This window comes from Rhipicephalus microplus, chromosome X (genome assembly GCF_043290135.1).
Source record: "Rhipicephalus microplus isolate Deutch F79 chromosome X, USDA_Rmic, whole genome shotgun sequence".
NCBI lineage: Eukaryota > Metazoa > Arthropoda > Arachnida > Ixodida > Ixodidae > Rhipicephalus > Rhipicephalus microplus.
Genome location: NC_134710.1, coordinates 354,260,153 through 354,277,383, shown reverse-complemented (window position 1 = coordinate 354,277,383; position 17,231 = coordinate 354,260,153). Strand labels below are relative to the sequence as shown.

General features: G+C 44.4%; 1 protein-coding gene across 1 annotated transcript in view; it reads right to left on the bottom strand.

Annotated features, from left to right (window-relative positions):
- The window catches only part of LOC119161992 (nose resistant to fluoxetine protein 6), a 151,032-nt gene that overhangs the window by 102,333 nt on the left and 31,468 nt on the right, over positions 1-17,231 (bottom strand). The gene's annotated exons all lie outside the window — the stretch shown is intronic.

Here is a 17,231-nt window from a genome sequence, read left to right as displayed (position 1 = left end):
CATGCGGCGTTCCTGTTGGTGTGATAGAATGCATCTTCAGAAGAGTACAAACATTCGTTATGGCAGTAATCATAAAAATCGAAAAAATTAACTTTTCAACCACTAGAAATAAGGGGTCGAATGAAAGTTTTCGCGGTGAATATGCCATAGCCTTTTTGATAATTATTAAAGGCGGCATTTCGTTAGTACTGCAGAATGATGAAACCTGGATAACCTAGCCAGTAAAACCAAAACCGAAGCACAAAACAGCGCATCCATTATCACTCAAAACACCCTCAACGCCAGCACTGTTTTACTCGCCGAAACTATTTATTAATATGGAGCGCTTCATGCCAATCCTCTGCTGACACACAGCCGCTTATCGATGCTAGCTCGTGTTCCTCCCCCGGTGTGAGGGAAGCAGTTTTGTCATGGAGAAGGGTGTTTTTAAAGTGAATGGCTGATGCGTTCTCTGGTGGGTCGCTTTTGCTTCCGCCAGTGAAGTTAGAATCGATTGCATCATGGTGAGTACAGTGACCGCCTTTTCAAAAACAAATAACGAACTTGCCAAATAGACGAAGCAATGAACGCGATAACAACAATTTGAACGGCCGCGCGCGGAGTGAAAAGCAGATAGAAACGTGCCCCGCGTTTCTCGCGCACAAATTACCCACGAAACGTATTCACAGGTACTGATGCACGTGAATAAGCGTCTCATTTGTTACTTCGCTGAATCTGAAAAGCACGCGCTTTTGGCGAACGGAGACTGCAATAATTGCAGTGACCTTTATGCGCCCGGTAACTAAAACGGTATCGTTCCACGTAAAGCGCGAGGCCAGCCAAGGCATACGATTCTCCCTTCCTCGCCACCGCGAGATAAGGGCGCGCGAGGGAGCGTCGCTTCCCGTCTCTAAGCCGGGCAAAGTACGCGTAGGACATTAGAGCGGGCACCGCTGCACGATGTGGCGACGTGCGCTCATTGCGTCATCTTTCTGGTAATGCCAAAAACACAGCAGCGGTAAGCGGTAGATATGATTAGCTTGCCCTTCGACAGCTGCACAACGTTCTCTGGGGTGGTTCAGTGGATAACGCTTGGCTTTGAAGACGCGGAGGTCCCGCGTTGAATTCTGCATGCTGGAGGGCTTTTTTTCTGTTTTTTTTCTTTCTTGCTTTTTCAGATATATAGATACGTATACATATATGGTGCACGGCATCAATAACGATGCCGGCGGCAAAATCCAGCCGAGAGTGACAATATGATTGCTATCTCAAAAAAAAAAAAATAAAGGGGCTCCGGAATATTCGCAGAAAGGACCGTACGTCACCACCAAGAATTTACTTGTGTGAAAAAATTGTTTGAAACCTCAAATATACATACATATATCAAGGAAAAAAGCGTATTTATAAGAGCTTGTTTTGCCGTGTTTTACACAATAATAATGAAATTTAACAGGCAATAATGCCAAATAAAGTATAGGAGAGTTATTAGACGAAACTGTAATGTAAATAAGAAGAAAGAAAAGTGGAAGAAAGATAACTGGCCGTGGCCAGGAACCAAACCTGCGACCTTCGGATAACGCGTTCGATGCTCTATCACTCAGCTACCATGGCGGCTAACCTTTTAGCCACTCTATTAGGTATATATGTGAATTAAACGTTGGAGTGTCAGTCAGCGCCACCAGTAGCTATGGCGGCGAGTGTGGCACACTCGTTTGAGCCTGTTTGGCATCACGTAGCACGTGAACTTGTTACGAGTGGCAGCTTATCAATAGTCCCTCGTATACTACCTAAAGGCACTGAGTCTGCCAGTACAAGACCCTCGTTAATGAATAAGGAAAGAAGTGTGTACCTAAGGGCTCGTTTTTCCGTGCTTTACACAATATTATTGACATCTAACAGACAATAATGCCAAGAAAAGGATAGGGGAAGATATTAGACCAAATTGTAATGTAAATATGAAGAAACATGGGTGAAAAGATAACTTGCCGTGGGCAGGATCCAAACCTGCGACCTTGGAATGACGCGTTCGATGCTCTACCACTGAGATACCAGGACAGCTATCCCCCCAGCCACTTTATAGGGTTTATATGTGAATTAAATGTGGGAGTGTCAGTCAGCGCCACCAGTAGCTATGGCGGCAAGTGTGGCACACTCGTTTGAGCCTGTTTGGCGTCACGTAGCACGTGAACTTGTTACGAGTGGGCAGCTGATCAATAGTCCCTCGTATACAACCTAAAGGCACTGAGTATGCCAGTACGAGACCCTCGTTAATGAATAAGGAAAGAAGTGTGTACCTAAGGGCTCGTTTTTCCTTGTTTTTACACTATATTAAGGAGATCTAACAGACAATAATGCCAAGGAAAGTATAGGGGAAGATTAGGGGAAGATATTTGATATAATATTAATGTAAATATAAAGAAAAGTGGGTGAAAAGATAACTTGCCGTGGACAGGATCCGAACCTCCCCTTGGAATGTCGCGTTCGATGCTCATTCCGCCATTCCGCCATTTTGAACAAAATGGCGGACTCTTTAGCAGCAGTATCGCTGAGTGGGCGCACCATCCCAGTTTTAACAGATACGGATCACGTAAGAGCGCTAATGTTCCGAAATGCTTATTTGCAATGGGGAATAGGTAATTTGGATAAATTTAAAAATTTCGAGCATTTAAGGTATTGCTGGAATAAAGAGTGGTGTGTATCTCGCCAGTTAGATGACACTTAAACCAGACTGCGCTGTACAGTTCCAAAACTAAATTATTACCTTAACAAAGCTTGTCTCAAGGCGTCACCGCTGTGCATTTTTTGCAACAAAATTGAAACAATTGAACATTTCTTTTTATTCTGTTGTCATTACTCTTATCAGAGAGAAAGATTTTTAGTAGCCCTATTGCAAAAGCTAGGAATACAAGTAAAAACTACCCGTACTTTTATCACTTGGTGGTACTTGATTTGGTTACTGCCTAGGGATATATGCTCCACTAGATGTGGTTTATTACATCAACGCAACTAAAAGATTACCATGATAGTGAACCCTAACCTTTTCAGATCTTTAGTTTATAATTCGTAGTGACGCCTGTCAGGAACAAGAGTTGGTTTGATCGCTTCCTCAGCAAAGATTTTTGTTTATTCGCAATATTATCTCTAAACTAGATTGCAGATTGGCTTTAATTTCATTTTAGTTTCATATAGGTATCCTGCCGCCCGGTTCTTGGCCGATGCCCCTCTGTGGGTTCGCGCCATCCATTCCAGGTCATCAGCATCAGCATTAGTCTCCCAGACTGGGTATGTGCCAGTATTACCACGGAAAAAAACAAACAAACAAAGGCTCAGCTGTTGAGAACATGCTGCTTTTGCTGTTTTAAGGTGTACCTGTGATTTGTTTGCATTGTACCGCGACACTGGTGGAAGTGCTGGATCACAACCTTGCCTGATGCTCCACACTGCCATCTGGAGCCGTTCGTCAAGTCCAGACGCATTGTCCCTTAATGCAATTCCTGTGCAACTTCTTCAGTCGACAGTTGCGAGGCCTCGTACCAGAGCTCAATTTGTCGCTGGCATCTCCCAGGCATCGCTCACCTGAACTAATGGCATACGCAAGCCCACAACAGGTGCCCCAAAGCAGCTTTTCGACGCACCCATCTCAGGTGACCTTCTTTCAACCACTCGTTTCCGATCGCTTTAGTGGCGCCGCCCATGAAGACGTTGAAGAATGCCTTGACCACTATGAGCATGTTGCCGAGATAAATCAGAGATCAGAACAGGAAAAGCTTTTTCGCGCCTATTCCTACTTTGACGACAATGCTCGCACTTGGTATGAGAATAAAGAAGCCAATCTGTCAACTTGGCCCGACCTTTGGCAGAAGTTCGTCTATACCTTCGCCAACGCAGATCGATGGGACAATGCTCAAACGTTATTGGAGCTACGGGTTCGAAAACCCTAAGAAACCGTCGCAAAGTTTGCCGGTGACATGACTCGCCCCTTTTGTTGAGCCAACCCACACATGACAGAAGATAAAAAAGTTGAGTTACCTCATACGCGGTGTTAAGGAACAGCTTTTCGCCGGGCTACTGGGCAACCATCCAAGTATTGTGGTAGACTTTAATAATAAGAAGGCTACTGCTATCGAGCGGTACCTTCATCAATGCTGCAAGCAATATGACCGCATGTCCAGCAATGTCACAATAAATGCTTGTGCCATGACGTCTGAAAGTCAGAGCTCCTTAAGAGACTCGATTAGGTAGATAGTTCACAAAAAACTGCAGAAGGTATGGACTTCGGTTCCTGAAACTCCAATGCACCGGTCCTTGAAGTTGTACGCGACGAAATCCACCAAGCGTTGTCTACGGCTGGACCCGATGCTGAGTAGCGTCCCATGAGCTACGCTGCCGCTTTCCGATGCCCACCACCCGCTATGCCAATGCCGTAGCACCAAGTGCGAATAGTGCCTTGATCACCGCCGCAAGAGCAGACACTGCATCAACCACCCATGCTACAGACATACAACCAGCCGTCCCCCGCCATGCCATAGGCATCGATGCCAGAGGAGATGCTCAGACGTCCACCGATCCAAAAAAAAAAAAACAGATGATGGCACACAGTGCATACGGGTTCACTATGTTATCACTGGTACATGAGGTACATGACATATTGCCCGTCATTGCTGGCATCGAGGTGATCCATTCCAGCCTCTTTGAACTTGGTTTGACGATCGACGTGCCAGAGACGGATACACTCCTCGCCGCGACGACACCTCTTTCTATGTAGCCCGTTCTCACTTTGAGGACGACTGTAGCACTGCGCAGGATGCAATGTCTACTCTCCCACCATGTCTAGGACGTCGATCCCGCTCTCCGTCTTCCATGCAATCGCCTTTGTCGCCCCGCCACACCATTTGTGGACCTAAATACAAGAACGTCACCTAGCCCATGCCGGGGAAACTGAGGGTGGTGACCTCCGGGGGCAAGGTTGCTGACCATGAAGATGGCAAAAAAAGCCCCCACTGCGTGATGTCATACAGTCGATAAGCCGTGAAAGCGATAAAATCGTGACTGCCAACCTTAGTCTTGTTTTTCACGATCAGAAAGTGACAGCTTTAGTTGACACCGGCACCGAATTCTCTATTATCAGTCATGACCTCACCAACATCCTCAGAAAAGTGAAGACGCCATGGACGGGCCCTTATATAAGAACCGCAAGGGGTCAGTTATTGATGCCCTCTGGAAGATATACAGCAAGAATGGACATCAAGGTTGTCTTTTCACAGCGTCGTTAGTCGTGATCACCACATGCTGGAGAGATGTAATTCTTAGCATGGTTTTTTTACGAGAATATGGTGCCGTCATCAACATCACAGAGAGTTTGATTACTTTTTGCAACAGTTAGTGCTTACTCCAGTTTTCAGTGGCGCGACCAAACTAACTGCATCTTATTGAACACGACTTGGTTCTCTCTTCTAGGTCATGCACGCCTGTATCGCTGGCCGCCGCTATAAGCTCGCTTTTTTTCACCAACCGCATGTCCGTCGCATGAGGTATCGTCAGAGTTGCTGCTGGACGCACGGACGTGCTGCTGACCAACTTTAGGGCTGAGCACCGGCACCTTCCAAAGGACATTGCTGTCGCTCACTTGGACGATGTCGTAGATGCCGAAGGCTGCTTGGCGGGAGCCAACGAGGCGCTAAAACTTGATTCAGCGGCTGTTCTAGGTGTTAGCATTACTTTGCCGAAAGACGAGCGATGCAGAATACTTGTACTACTGGCCCGATTCCAACGCTAATTTTCGGCAACATCAATAGTTGGCCACACGCATCTAACCAAGCATCAAAAAATTACCGAGGAAATGGCGAGACCTATTCACCACAACCCTTATCACGTGGATCCAAAAGAACGAGATGTGATACAACAACAGCTAGAGAGAGTGCTTGAAGATGACATCATTCAGCCTTCATTGAGCGTCTGGGCATCGCGTGTGGTTTTCGTTAAGAAAAAGGACGGCAGCATGTGCTTCTGTGTGGATTACCAGAAGGTAAATAAGGTGACCAAGAAAGGCGTATATCTATTACCCCGTATAGACGACTCTCTCGACAGACTTCCACCTGCTTGATACTCCTCTTCAATGGACTTGCGGAGGGGATATTGGCAAATCGAGGTGGTCCCGACAGAGAGCTAGAAGACGGCTTTTGTGACACCAGATGGGTTATATGAATTTAAGGTCTTGTTATTCGGTTTGTGCTCAGCGCTTGCTACCTCTCAAAGACTCATGGATGCCGTGCATTCCTGGGGAAAGTGGAAAACCTGCTTAGTTTGAATCCTGAGAAGTGCTACTTCTGCTATTGCTGCAGTTTCTCTGTCACGTCGTCAGTCATGCAGGTGTTCGTCGTGATCCTGAAAAAAAAAACTGCAGCTATTGGACAGTTCCCTGCGCCGACCGATAGAAAGGCTGTCAGACGCTATCTCGGCCTGTGTGCATATTCGACGATTTATCCCGGACTTCGAATGCATCACATCACAATTAACTGGCCTCACGAGAAAAGACGTCACCTCTGAGTGGAACAACAAAGAAAAAGCTGCTTTTAACGATCTGTGCCAGCGACTGCAAACCCCTCTAGTTCTTGCCCACTTCGACTAGAGAGCCCCTGCGATTTATCGCACCGATGCTAGCAATGTAGGTCTGGGAGTTGTGCTTGTGCAGCAGCAAGACGGCGCAGAAAGGGCAACTGCCAATGCAAGCAGAACGCGAACACGCGCTGAGGCTGATTACTCCACGACTGAGAAGGAATGTCTCGCCGTGGTATGGGTGGTTACAAAATTTCGCCCTATTGAAATGGTCACCCCTTCAAAGTAATTGGCGACCACCACTCACTGTGTTGATTAACAAAGCTTAAAGACCATACCGGCTGCTTAGCGCGTTGGAGTCTCAGGCTGCAGGAGTTCTTTATAGTAGTCGTACATAAATCAGGGAAGTGACATTTGGACTCGGACTGTCTTTCCCGTTCACCCATTCAGTCGGCAAACTACCCGAGAAGGAGAAAACATCATTTCTTGGTGTCCTTGACAAGACCGCCATAGCGCAGCAACAACGAGACGACGCTGAGTTGCTTGGCCTAATTAACTACATGGATCGCAGATCTCAGAAGGAGCCAAGACTTTTCGCAAAAGTGTTGGCATTGTTGGCACACACCCGCATACCCCGTGTGGTGGTATGCGGGTATACGACATAGGCGATTGACAGTTTGTTGACCCTGGAGCGGCGGGAACAGACATTTGTATATTAATTGCGAAAGTGTCAAAAAATAACTTAAACCAACTGCGTTGACCCGTTGAAGGCAAGAGGTAAACATTATAGTCCCAGCAGGAGTCAAAACCAAGTTTTCTGCGTGGCAGTCAAGTGCAGTACCACAGCGCCACGTTAGGTCTCAAAACTGCTTTGGAAAAACAACCTATTGCTGTCGAAAGAGCAATTAAGGTTGTGTTGCTGGTCATTCAAATTTATAAACATCACATATTTACTCCTATGACACAGGATTCACTTTGGCTTAGTGTCGTTATAGAGTTCGACATCGTTGAAGTTGGTCTACGCAACACTAACCTGAGTTACTATCCTCGCAAGCACAAGCCCTACATATCAGCTTACCTCTTCTGAGTTGGTGATAACCATGTAGCTGTTGGCATTGTTGCACAACCGTAAACATTTGGTTAGGTGAAGGATACGCGACTGTTCAACGTATGTCCGAGCGATGAGGTTTGTACATATATTTAACTTAACTTCGTGAAGTTCGGCTTGATAAAAACTATAAGGTCATGACGCTCTACTTGCGCATGCTTCGCATTACATTGATCTCCATGTTACGTGGGATCCGCCAATTAAAATGATGAAAAGTCTCTCCTGTTTATGGCATTGGAACCTAATCAATCTTCAGGGCTTCTTCAAAGAATCTTCAGGGCTTCTTCAAAGAAAAGCATTGCAGTAAACCCTAAATTTCGTGTTTTATCTCAACCGTGTCTTATTGCAATATTCACTATATGGACACTACCAATAGGTTCCCGCCAACGACGTCGTCATCATCGTCATGTTCCGTAAAAAGTCCCCATCGACGTCAGTCCCCTGTTTACTGAATGTATACGCGCGGGCGAAAGCGCGTGAACGGCGGGGAGAAACACGGCTCATCAAACGTATCGGGCCCTCTCCGTCGATCAGATGGCACATGCGATAAGATTAACCCGCGGGTGAAGCATGCTATCAAATGCTGCCGAAGCAAAGCGTTAACGCCCTGTTTGATTTGAAGGTGGCTGAAGAAATGCGGAGGCGAAGGTGGGGTGGGGGGTGGGGGAAAAGCGTTCGAGCAGTGACTGTGAACTAGAGTACGGCACGGGCCTATTTTTTGCGGCCCGAACCCGGCCCTTCCCGAAAACATCTGGCTCAAGTCCGCCCAAGCCTGGCCCGATATCTTTAAATACGGCTCGCACGCTGTCCAGGCCCGAAAGGCTTGAGCCCGGCCTGGCCCGGCCCAGCCTGTTTCATCCAGTTATGCCTTGAACATAAACGAGTCACTGTCCATTCTTTGGTTATTGTGAAGATACCTTCCTGACTCAACATATATTCTAGTGAGTGTTTTGGAATTTCTTTCAGTGTCATGCCGTTTTCACTGGCACACTCTGTACTTTCAGATAATTACGCCTATAACACTTTTGAGAAATATTTGCAGGGTAATATAAAACATAGCCCCACCGTGGTGGTCTAGTGGTTAAGGTACTCGGCTGCTGACCCGCAGGTCGCGGGATCAAATCCCGGCTGCGGCGGCTGCATTTCCGATGGAGGCGGAAACGTTGTAGGCCCGTATGCTCAGATTAGGGCGAACGTTAAAGAACCCCAGGTGGTCGAAATTTCCGGATCCCTCCACTATGACGTCTCTTATAACCTTATGGTGGTTTTATGACGTTAAACACCACATATCAATCAATCAATATAAAACATAAGTGTAGTCATAGCTGGCTGTCTCATGTACATACATCGTGCTAACCACACAATGTTGTTTTGAATTTCAAAGAACGATTACAAAATATACTGCCACCATGGAGTGAAAAATATGTCAGGCTTTTATATTGTGAGTGTACATAATTTGCATGTGAGCCAGGGCTCTTGAGTAATTGTAGAAAGTCTGCGAAAAATGGCAATAAATATGCCACGCAATAAAAAACACGCTCTAGCTACTTCTGAAAGGAATACACCAGGCTGGACAGCGTTACATCAATTAAAGCTATTGCGTTGACTTCTCGGCTGTCTCCAACGTATAATGCATTTTCGATCTCAAAACAAGGTTATTTTACCCACCCTTCTCCCCCTTGTTACCACCACCACAGTTCCGTGATCTGTCACAGCGAGCCACATCCATTAGCAAGCGAGCCACCATCCTCGTTGTTCCTTGAGGATGCCTGCTTTTCCGTCTTCTCATGACGCCTTTAAACTTTTGAATTATGTCCTAGCGGGTAAATCTCAGTGGAGCGTTTATTAGCGCTCAGCGCAGAGTTGTCTACAACATGTCGTGCATTCAAACACTTCAAAAATCAACAAGCCTCTGTCCCACTACCCTTCTTCATCTCAGTGCGTGTCTCGTGCAAGTTATACATCCTCCCACCACGACAATTTCACTAACCTTTTCTTATTGTTCTCCGCTCGCAGATTTACATTCCATGTCATCCTTCCACAAATCCTTTCTCACAACAAATGGTGGTACAATTTTCACCTTACTTGCATGAGTTTAAGCGAAGTCCTATAATAATGTGTTTCAAAAGACTCGACTTCAGTTCATGACTTTTTGTCTTGAGCATTACAATTCCTTATCGCAATATGAAGCTCTGCACAATAAAAAGACGGAAAGCTTTCAGAGATGCGTTAGCCTCAATGACACTTCGATTTTGTGCACTGCTCTAACTGGCACACTTTCAACGACTTTCACGGTAGTCTCCTCCCACAGACACATGCACCATATCGACACTGCTGACTTGCAGCAGGTTCGATCAGGACACACTGCCATTTGGAAAAGTTTTGTAGTGATTAACCATAGAGTCTAAATTGTGTGCATGCATCAAAATTACATCGCATTTGTTTAAAACGTGGGTGCCATGTTAGTGACCAGAATCGTTCACTTGGCCCAGCGAGAGTGCCATGAAGGCCACAATGACGATGGCGTCGATGCATGTCACTCGCATTGATGTGTGCGTAACGCTGATATTGCGGCAGCCATTTAGGCCAGTTGTCATCTTCTGGAGTAGTCGTGTTGTCGAAGGGAGAGCTGACGCCACAAGGACCTATCTTCGACTGCCTCTTAATGTTAGAGATTAAAAGGTACTCTTCTGCTCCGTTCGAAGAGGCGTCACACACAGCTGCAGGTTGCTATTGTACCTCTGTCGCCTAATTCGCATGTTCGTTTTTCTTGTGTGACTTTTTACTTTTTACACAAGGTTGAACTGGTTCTTTTTTCAAAAAAATTACAGCCCTGTGATGATTCGTCGCTGATATTCTTCGTAGCGCGACTTCATTGCGACCGTTTCAGAAATTGATGACTTCGTTGAACGCTGTTATGTCGATGTCTTGCTTCGGAACGGTCTTTCCTGCAACAATACTGGTATCGAGCTCCGAAACCCGTTGTGACGAGTCAAAGAAGTTCTCCTCCTGATAAACCTTTGTTCGGACGCAGATACAATTGTTCGAATGCTGTCCACTTTCCTCCTCAATTATTACATGGTCCTCGGGGAGTTCACTCCATTTTCGTGTTAATGGTGACTAACTCTCCGTTACCCGCTAATCAATGGACTTCGTTGTCAGTTGGCATTACTTTCCGCAATCGGTCCGACCCAATGAGAAGACTTACTGTGGGTTTGCACGTGACGCTTGGGAAAACAACTACATCCGCCACTTCCACAATGAACGTCTGCACTGATTACTTCGTGAAGTTAATTCATATTTAAAGACTCATTGATGTTGCCGCAGATGAAAAGAATGACAGCCGCTTCAAACTACACGTCTGACGGAAGTAATTACAAAAAATAAATCTGACTTTTAACCAGCGGAAAACGTTAGTGTAGTCAAATGGGCCAATGGAAGTTGTTCCTACGAATATTCTATAGCCACTTTGAAACTTTTAGAAGATTGCCACTAGTAATCACGGCGAAGTGATGAAATCTGGCTAAATTTGCTCACGAAACCGACAAACCATACATCACATTTACCATTCAATTTGAAAAAGCGCGAATTGAGAAGGTTAAATTGAGCTATATTTTAGTTGTAGTTAATTCACTGCTGTAAGTAACGTTTGCACACATCTGAAGAGGCCTTCCGTCAAATTAAAGGCAACGCTGTATGCAGCATTTAGATGGATCCTTTTGTAATTTTAAAAAATAATGACCATATTTCTTGAAACACCCTGTATATGAGACCCGGGTCTAATGCGGGCTTGACCCCGACCTGGGCCTGACACGAGCCCAACCCGGCCCGTGGGATGGCCCGTGCCCGTGCAGTGCTTTACTGTGAACGTTGACTATAAGGGCGCTGTGGAGGATGCTATATTGTCAGGCATCAGCAGTGGGCTTGTATACCCTTCTACGTTCTTCGCTCTCAACGAGAAGCGACTGTGCGGATTCCCCTTTACAAACGCGAGCGGCTGTGTTCAGTTTTAGACGCGTTTTTTAAAGTTACGCAACAATGGTTGTAAAAACTTTGCTTTTATTGTTTTTGTTGCTACCACACTTATTATATCAACCTTGCGATGAAACTGCATATTTTTTCACAAGTTTTGATACCTAAAGTGCTGCGTGAACAGAAAACGACTAGCATTCTTCTCTCTAGACCATCATAAAGCTCTGTGCGCTGCATTAGATAGGTATGTGTGATAAGAAGTATGTTGATCAAAGCTTTCAGAAAGTTCCAGAGACTGATGATATCACAAGAAACAACAAATCGTCATCAAAACAACTTATTTTACGATAAAGATGAAGTCATTTTTGTAGCTCGAAAGAGAAAGAAAACCTGCGCTTATACACTTTTATCGCTTTTCAATTTTTCGTGGATTTGTAGGATTCTTTTTTAACTTTTTTGTATGTTTAATTCGCTCTACTCCTTTTTTTTCTTGGTGAAAAGCCCATACACATATATCCTTGCTCGAAAGTATAGCCAGCTCTCCTACGATTTCCGCGTTGATATCACCGGTACCGCAGTCTGTGATCACTGTGACAACGAAAAAACCACTCCGCATATCTTCTGTGATTGCTGACAGCATAGTGAACAGTGACTATGTCTTTTAAACTAGCTCAAAAAATCAGATAATCAATATTTGTCAAAGGAAAAAAATTGAATATTACAGCTGGGTGAAGGTTAAACTGACGAGAGCGGCGACAACTCCGAGGTACCCGGCATTGTGGCACCCCCAAATGTACTAACGGCTTTCATGAATGAGAAACCCTCTTATGAGGGCTACCGAAATATCGCTGTTTGAGGTGCGTCGTTTCCTAATAAGAGGTAATTAAGTTGCTTATTTCTTAAAATCTACATGGTATTTTTTGGAGTTCATTATTACGTTTTTGGAGAAAATATCCCTGCATTGCAGTTTAAATAATACTAATCCCCAATTCTGTGAAAAAGTGGCGTCTGCTTTCTCAGTATTCCCACATTTGTTCCAAAATCCGACTCAGTGGCATCTAAAAACGAGAACTTCAGAACATACTGAAGTTCCTTTAACTGCCAGGGAGGCGTGCACAAACACAATCAATCTGAAATACTTGAATAGATTATTTTGTCGGCATAACAATTCTAAAGCTTGTGGGAATATATGCAAATGTATACTTGTAATCAATTCAAAAATATTTTACGAGGTTGTTGTCACTGATGGAAGCCCACTGCTTTTGAGTGGTGGCTCTCGGTCTCTGAAGAAGGGGGTGTATCAAAATACCAAGTGATCTTTTGCTGTGCTGCTGAACCACTTGTTAGTATATCATGGCGATCCTAGGCCTAGGAAGCTCCTCGTCACATATGGCTGCAAAAACTGTCACTGCCTGTCATCCGCGAAGCTCCAACGACTCGTTGATGGTGATGAAAATGGGGCAATTTTTAATAAAAGGGTATGTCGACGAAATGTTTTTCGCATTATCTTCATATAGTTATTTATGTATTGAGGAGAGGGTACGAAGTGTAGACACGCTAGCGCTAAATAAATCAGTTCTGTTCTAGCTCACATCGACACACCCCTGTTTACGGATTGTTCATCGCAAGCTTCCATCTTGCCCTTTCTGCGGTTTTTTTATATTTCTGATATCGTTAATCGGTACTTGGCAGCGTGCACGCGAACAGACACTTCATTCGAAATAGTGCAAGAGATCCATCAAATTCTGTAAAATAACTGCAAAACTAAAGTGAAGTTTATATTAGCCAAACGGGTTGACCGATGGTATAGCCATGTCGCGGCACCACATCAAACCCGTGCCCAACCTCCTCCCGAATTTTCTTTTTGCAATGGCATACTTGACGAAAAGGCCTATATCAAAAAGATGCCCGCTGCCCCCCCCCCAAAAAAAAAAAAAATCTGCCTACGCCCTTGCGACGCGTCAATGACGGCTTAGATCATGCTCATTTGATAAAAGCAGAACGAGGTTATGATGGTCGTTAAAAATTCGGGGACACTGACGCTTCGCCTTTACGAGTTCAAAGCGATAACGATATTTTGTTCCTATAGTGCGCACTTGAAACACAATGCATAAAACTTTTTTGAACCAGCTATGCACTCTTTGCATAGCTTTAAGTAAACAGGCGCAGTAATGTGTGTACGATTCCTAATGGGTTACCGGCTTTAAACGAAGACATTGTGGTAATAACACGTTCTGACGCCTTACTTACATGGGCGCTTGCACGACGCATTATTACTGCAATATTTCATGTTGCATTGTGAAGCTTGTATACACGACGCATCTGTTTATAAAGCGTAGAGATTACTTTCCCTACATTCTCAAGTAGAGGAAGTTATTTCCATTCATTGTATTTACAAGCAGACGCTTGGCCATGTGCTAGAACATTCGCTTGACACTGAAACGACGCGGGATCAATTTCCACTCGGACAGAAGCAAAACAAGTTCAATCCACTGACCCATAATTTGAAAATCCTAACCCAGGGTTTTTCCTTATTTATTTTATTTGTGTCGTTATCGACCTTTGATTGACGCATGTGATAATTTTTTGCTGAAAACCAACGACGCCAAAGCCGAGACCATGGCAATGCTGGAATTTCTGCTAAACGATCTCTTTAACACTATTAAGTTAAAATAGGATATGACGAATAAAACAGAAATGTGAATGTTTTACAGGCGTAGGATTATTCATTTGTTATTTATCAGATGGCACGGAGCCCTAATTATAACATAGCACACATCGAGGGCAAACGCTGTTGTTGTCCTTGGTATTCTAGCCCCATCCGCACCATTGAGAAAAAGTCACATTTTTTATTCATAAATGTCTATGCCGCGCTTCTCTGTTGTGGATATGATGTCGCGACAGTGTCAACATAACCAATCACACCGTGGTGTAAGCGGGATGAAAAGCAGGCGCCACTGATGCATTGCCGAAAATTCCTCTTCCTGCGATCACTCTGGAGGAACTTACACTATATTTTTATTTCCCTTTATCCGCGCCCTTAGTTGAATTGAAAAGATTACCAGCAGGTACAAAAGTAGCATATCTACAAAGTAGAGCCTAGTTACAGACCTTTCGTTAGCATATTGGATGTGAAGCAGGAGTTTTTAAGTTCACTGTGATACCGGCTGCCTCGGTGAAGAGGCTCACATCGCTTCCACCTTTCCTGTACACAGTGAGGGTACACCAAAAAAGGCCATTGCATATGCGAACGCAGAACAGAAAACACATATGAACATTATTGGCAAAAAGCGAACGACCTACGGCGGCTTCAACTGTTGAAAAAACGATGCCAGTAACGGTGTACATGTACGTGGATTTGCCGCTTTGAGGCTTCCAAGATGGCGCGTTGCTGTGAAGTACTCCTCACTAGCCAACATTGGCGTAAGCGGAGGAACTCCCTTCGAATTTTTAAAGTTCTGTATGTGTCGACACTCTCACATATAAATGAACGGACGAGCATAAATAAGATATGTACAAATACCCCCCCCCCCCCCCCCATTACCTCGCTGACTGGCCAAGGTCAGCCGCATCGGCGGCGCGGTCCGATGTGCGCGGAACAGACGGCGAAGCGGTATAGCCAAGTAGACGCGGAAATGTGACAGTGTGGTTGCACATAGTTGCCATAGTAACGACACAGACATCTTCCACCGGCATCTTTGCTGCTGGCTGGTATTCCTAGAATTCTCGGCGCTCGTCACTTTCCGATAAAAAAAATTGTTGTCTATGGCTGATAACATCTGTGCCATTTTCGAGAGAAACTGGCGGAAGCGTGTCGATAATAGACACTTTTATTTGGGCGTGTGTAACGAGCCTACGTACGCTGCACGATACGTTGCATACGTTGCAGGCGAAGCGCTCAACGACACTTTTAGTTCACCGTATTGACCGTACCGAGATACGTTTGGTTCACCTAGACATATGTTATTGGAAATAAAACAGCTTTTGGGTGTTTTTAGCGCACTCGTACGGTAGCGGCCTTCATAATGGCATTAGTATCCAAGCCAAGGTGAACCATTTTGGATCCATGGTTTACGTCGGTTTTTTCCGGATGCCTAAACGGATCGCTGGTTTGTACTTGCAACATCGTCGCTCAAAGTAAAATATGCTCAACTTGGGCCAGCTTTGTTGCTCTCTGCGTGCGACGCCATGGCTACCGTTTTGCTATCTGGCTCCTATTTCCATCGATATGTCGCGAGAGCGTCACGCCACGTACGCTTCGCCTCGTCACGTTTACGCACGCCGCCATTTTTTTTTTTCAGGCGTACGTGCGTATCTCTGAAATCTATACGTTACGTACTGCACATGCGCAGTTCTCTTTCATGGCAGTGCTGCGTACGTGGGCCCATTACGTTCGCCCAACTAAAAGTGTCTAATACAGTTGAGAGGCATACAATATTTCAGGACCATTTTTGTGCGGCAAAACTACACTCTTTAAACACGTTTTTTTTTTTCTTTTTTTGTATACTCTGTGAGCTTAAATTTGGGTGCACGTTAATAAACCCCAGTTGGTCTAAATTTCCGGAGTCCTCCAATACGGCGTCTGTTACAATCATATGATGGTTTCGGAACGTTAAACACCACTTATCATATCTGTCTATCTGACTGGATATAATTAAGAATAATATTAACAACGATATCTAGTTTTACGTCCCAAAGCCACGTGACAATTTAGAACCACTAATAATAACGACTGCCGAACAAAGATATAAAGCATCTATAACTATGTCCACATTAGAGATTGATGGGCTAAGCTTTCGTAATGCCATTCTGTCAAAACAACTGATAAGAAATCGGGAAGTATTATTGAGAACTAACAATTGAAGGTCTCGGAAAAAATACCGAACTGATGCCAGATATTTTTGTGAGAGTGTGAAGCATCTGTAACCATTACGTTTTTTTTTCACATTTATCCGCTATAAATGCCTCTACAGAGGCTAGTTTATTATATAGTAAGACGAAAGTTTCGCATGATTTTGTTATATATCCTGAAAAACGCTTTTAAAGTTCCGTCCTTTAATACTGATGCAAGGAACGTGACTGAGTGTAACATCTAATGGTCCAACAAGTGCTTAAAAAGCCCAACCACGCTGCATCAAACCAATGTCATTCAGATAGGAAAAAAGAACTCTTAATCATGTATATAAAAGACAAATTCGTACATTTAAAAGTTTTCATAAATTGTTAAAAATAATTGGACAGTTAGTATTCAAAATCTGCACAAGAGAGGGGACAACCTCGCTTCTAAATAGAGAATATTATTGGCTGTGAATTTCGGTAATCCAATGAATAAATTTGGGCCTCCCTTCCCAAGCGTAGAAGAGTACAGAATTTATAAGCCAGTGCACCAGAATGTAAAACACATCCAAATTCTAATACGAAGCTAAACCACTGGTGCCCTGAAAAGCTGAATGTATGTAGATTTTGTAAAACGTACTTAGTGATTCTCTCCGTATACCTGATCGACTGCTGCACAGCCTTCGTAAGAATCTCAGTGCCCGTACTGCTTTCTTGGTCGAATGCCAAAAGACGTGGTTATCATAAGATATTCCTAGATATTTTACCGAGTTCAACTGTG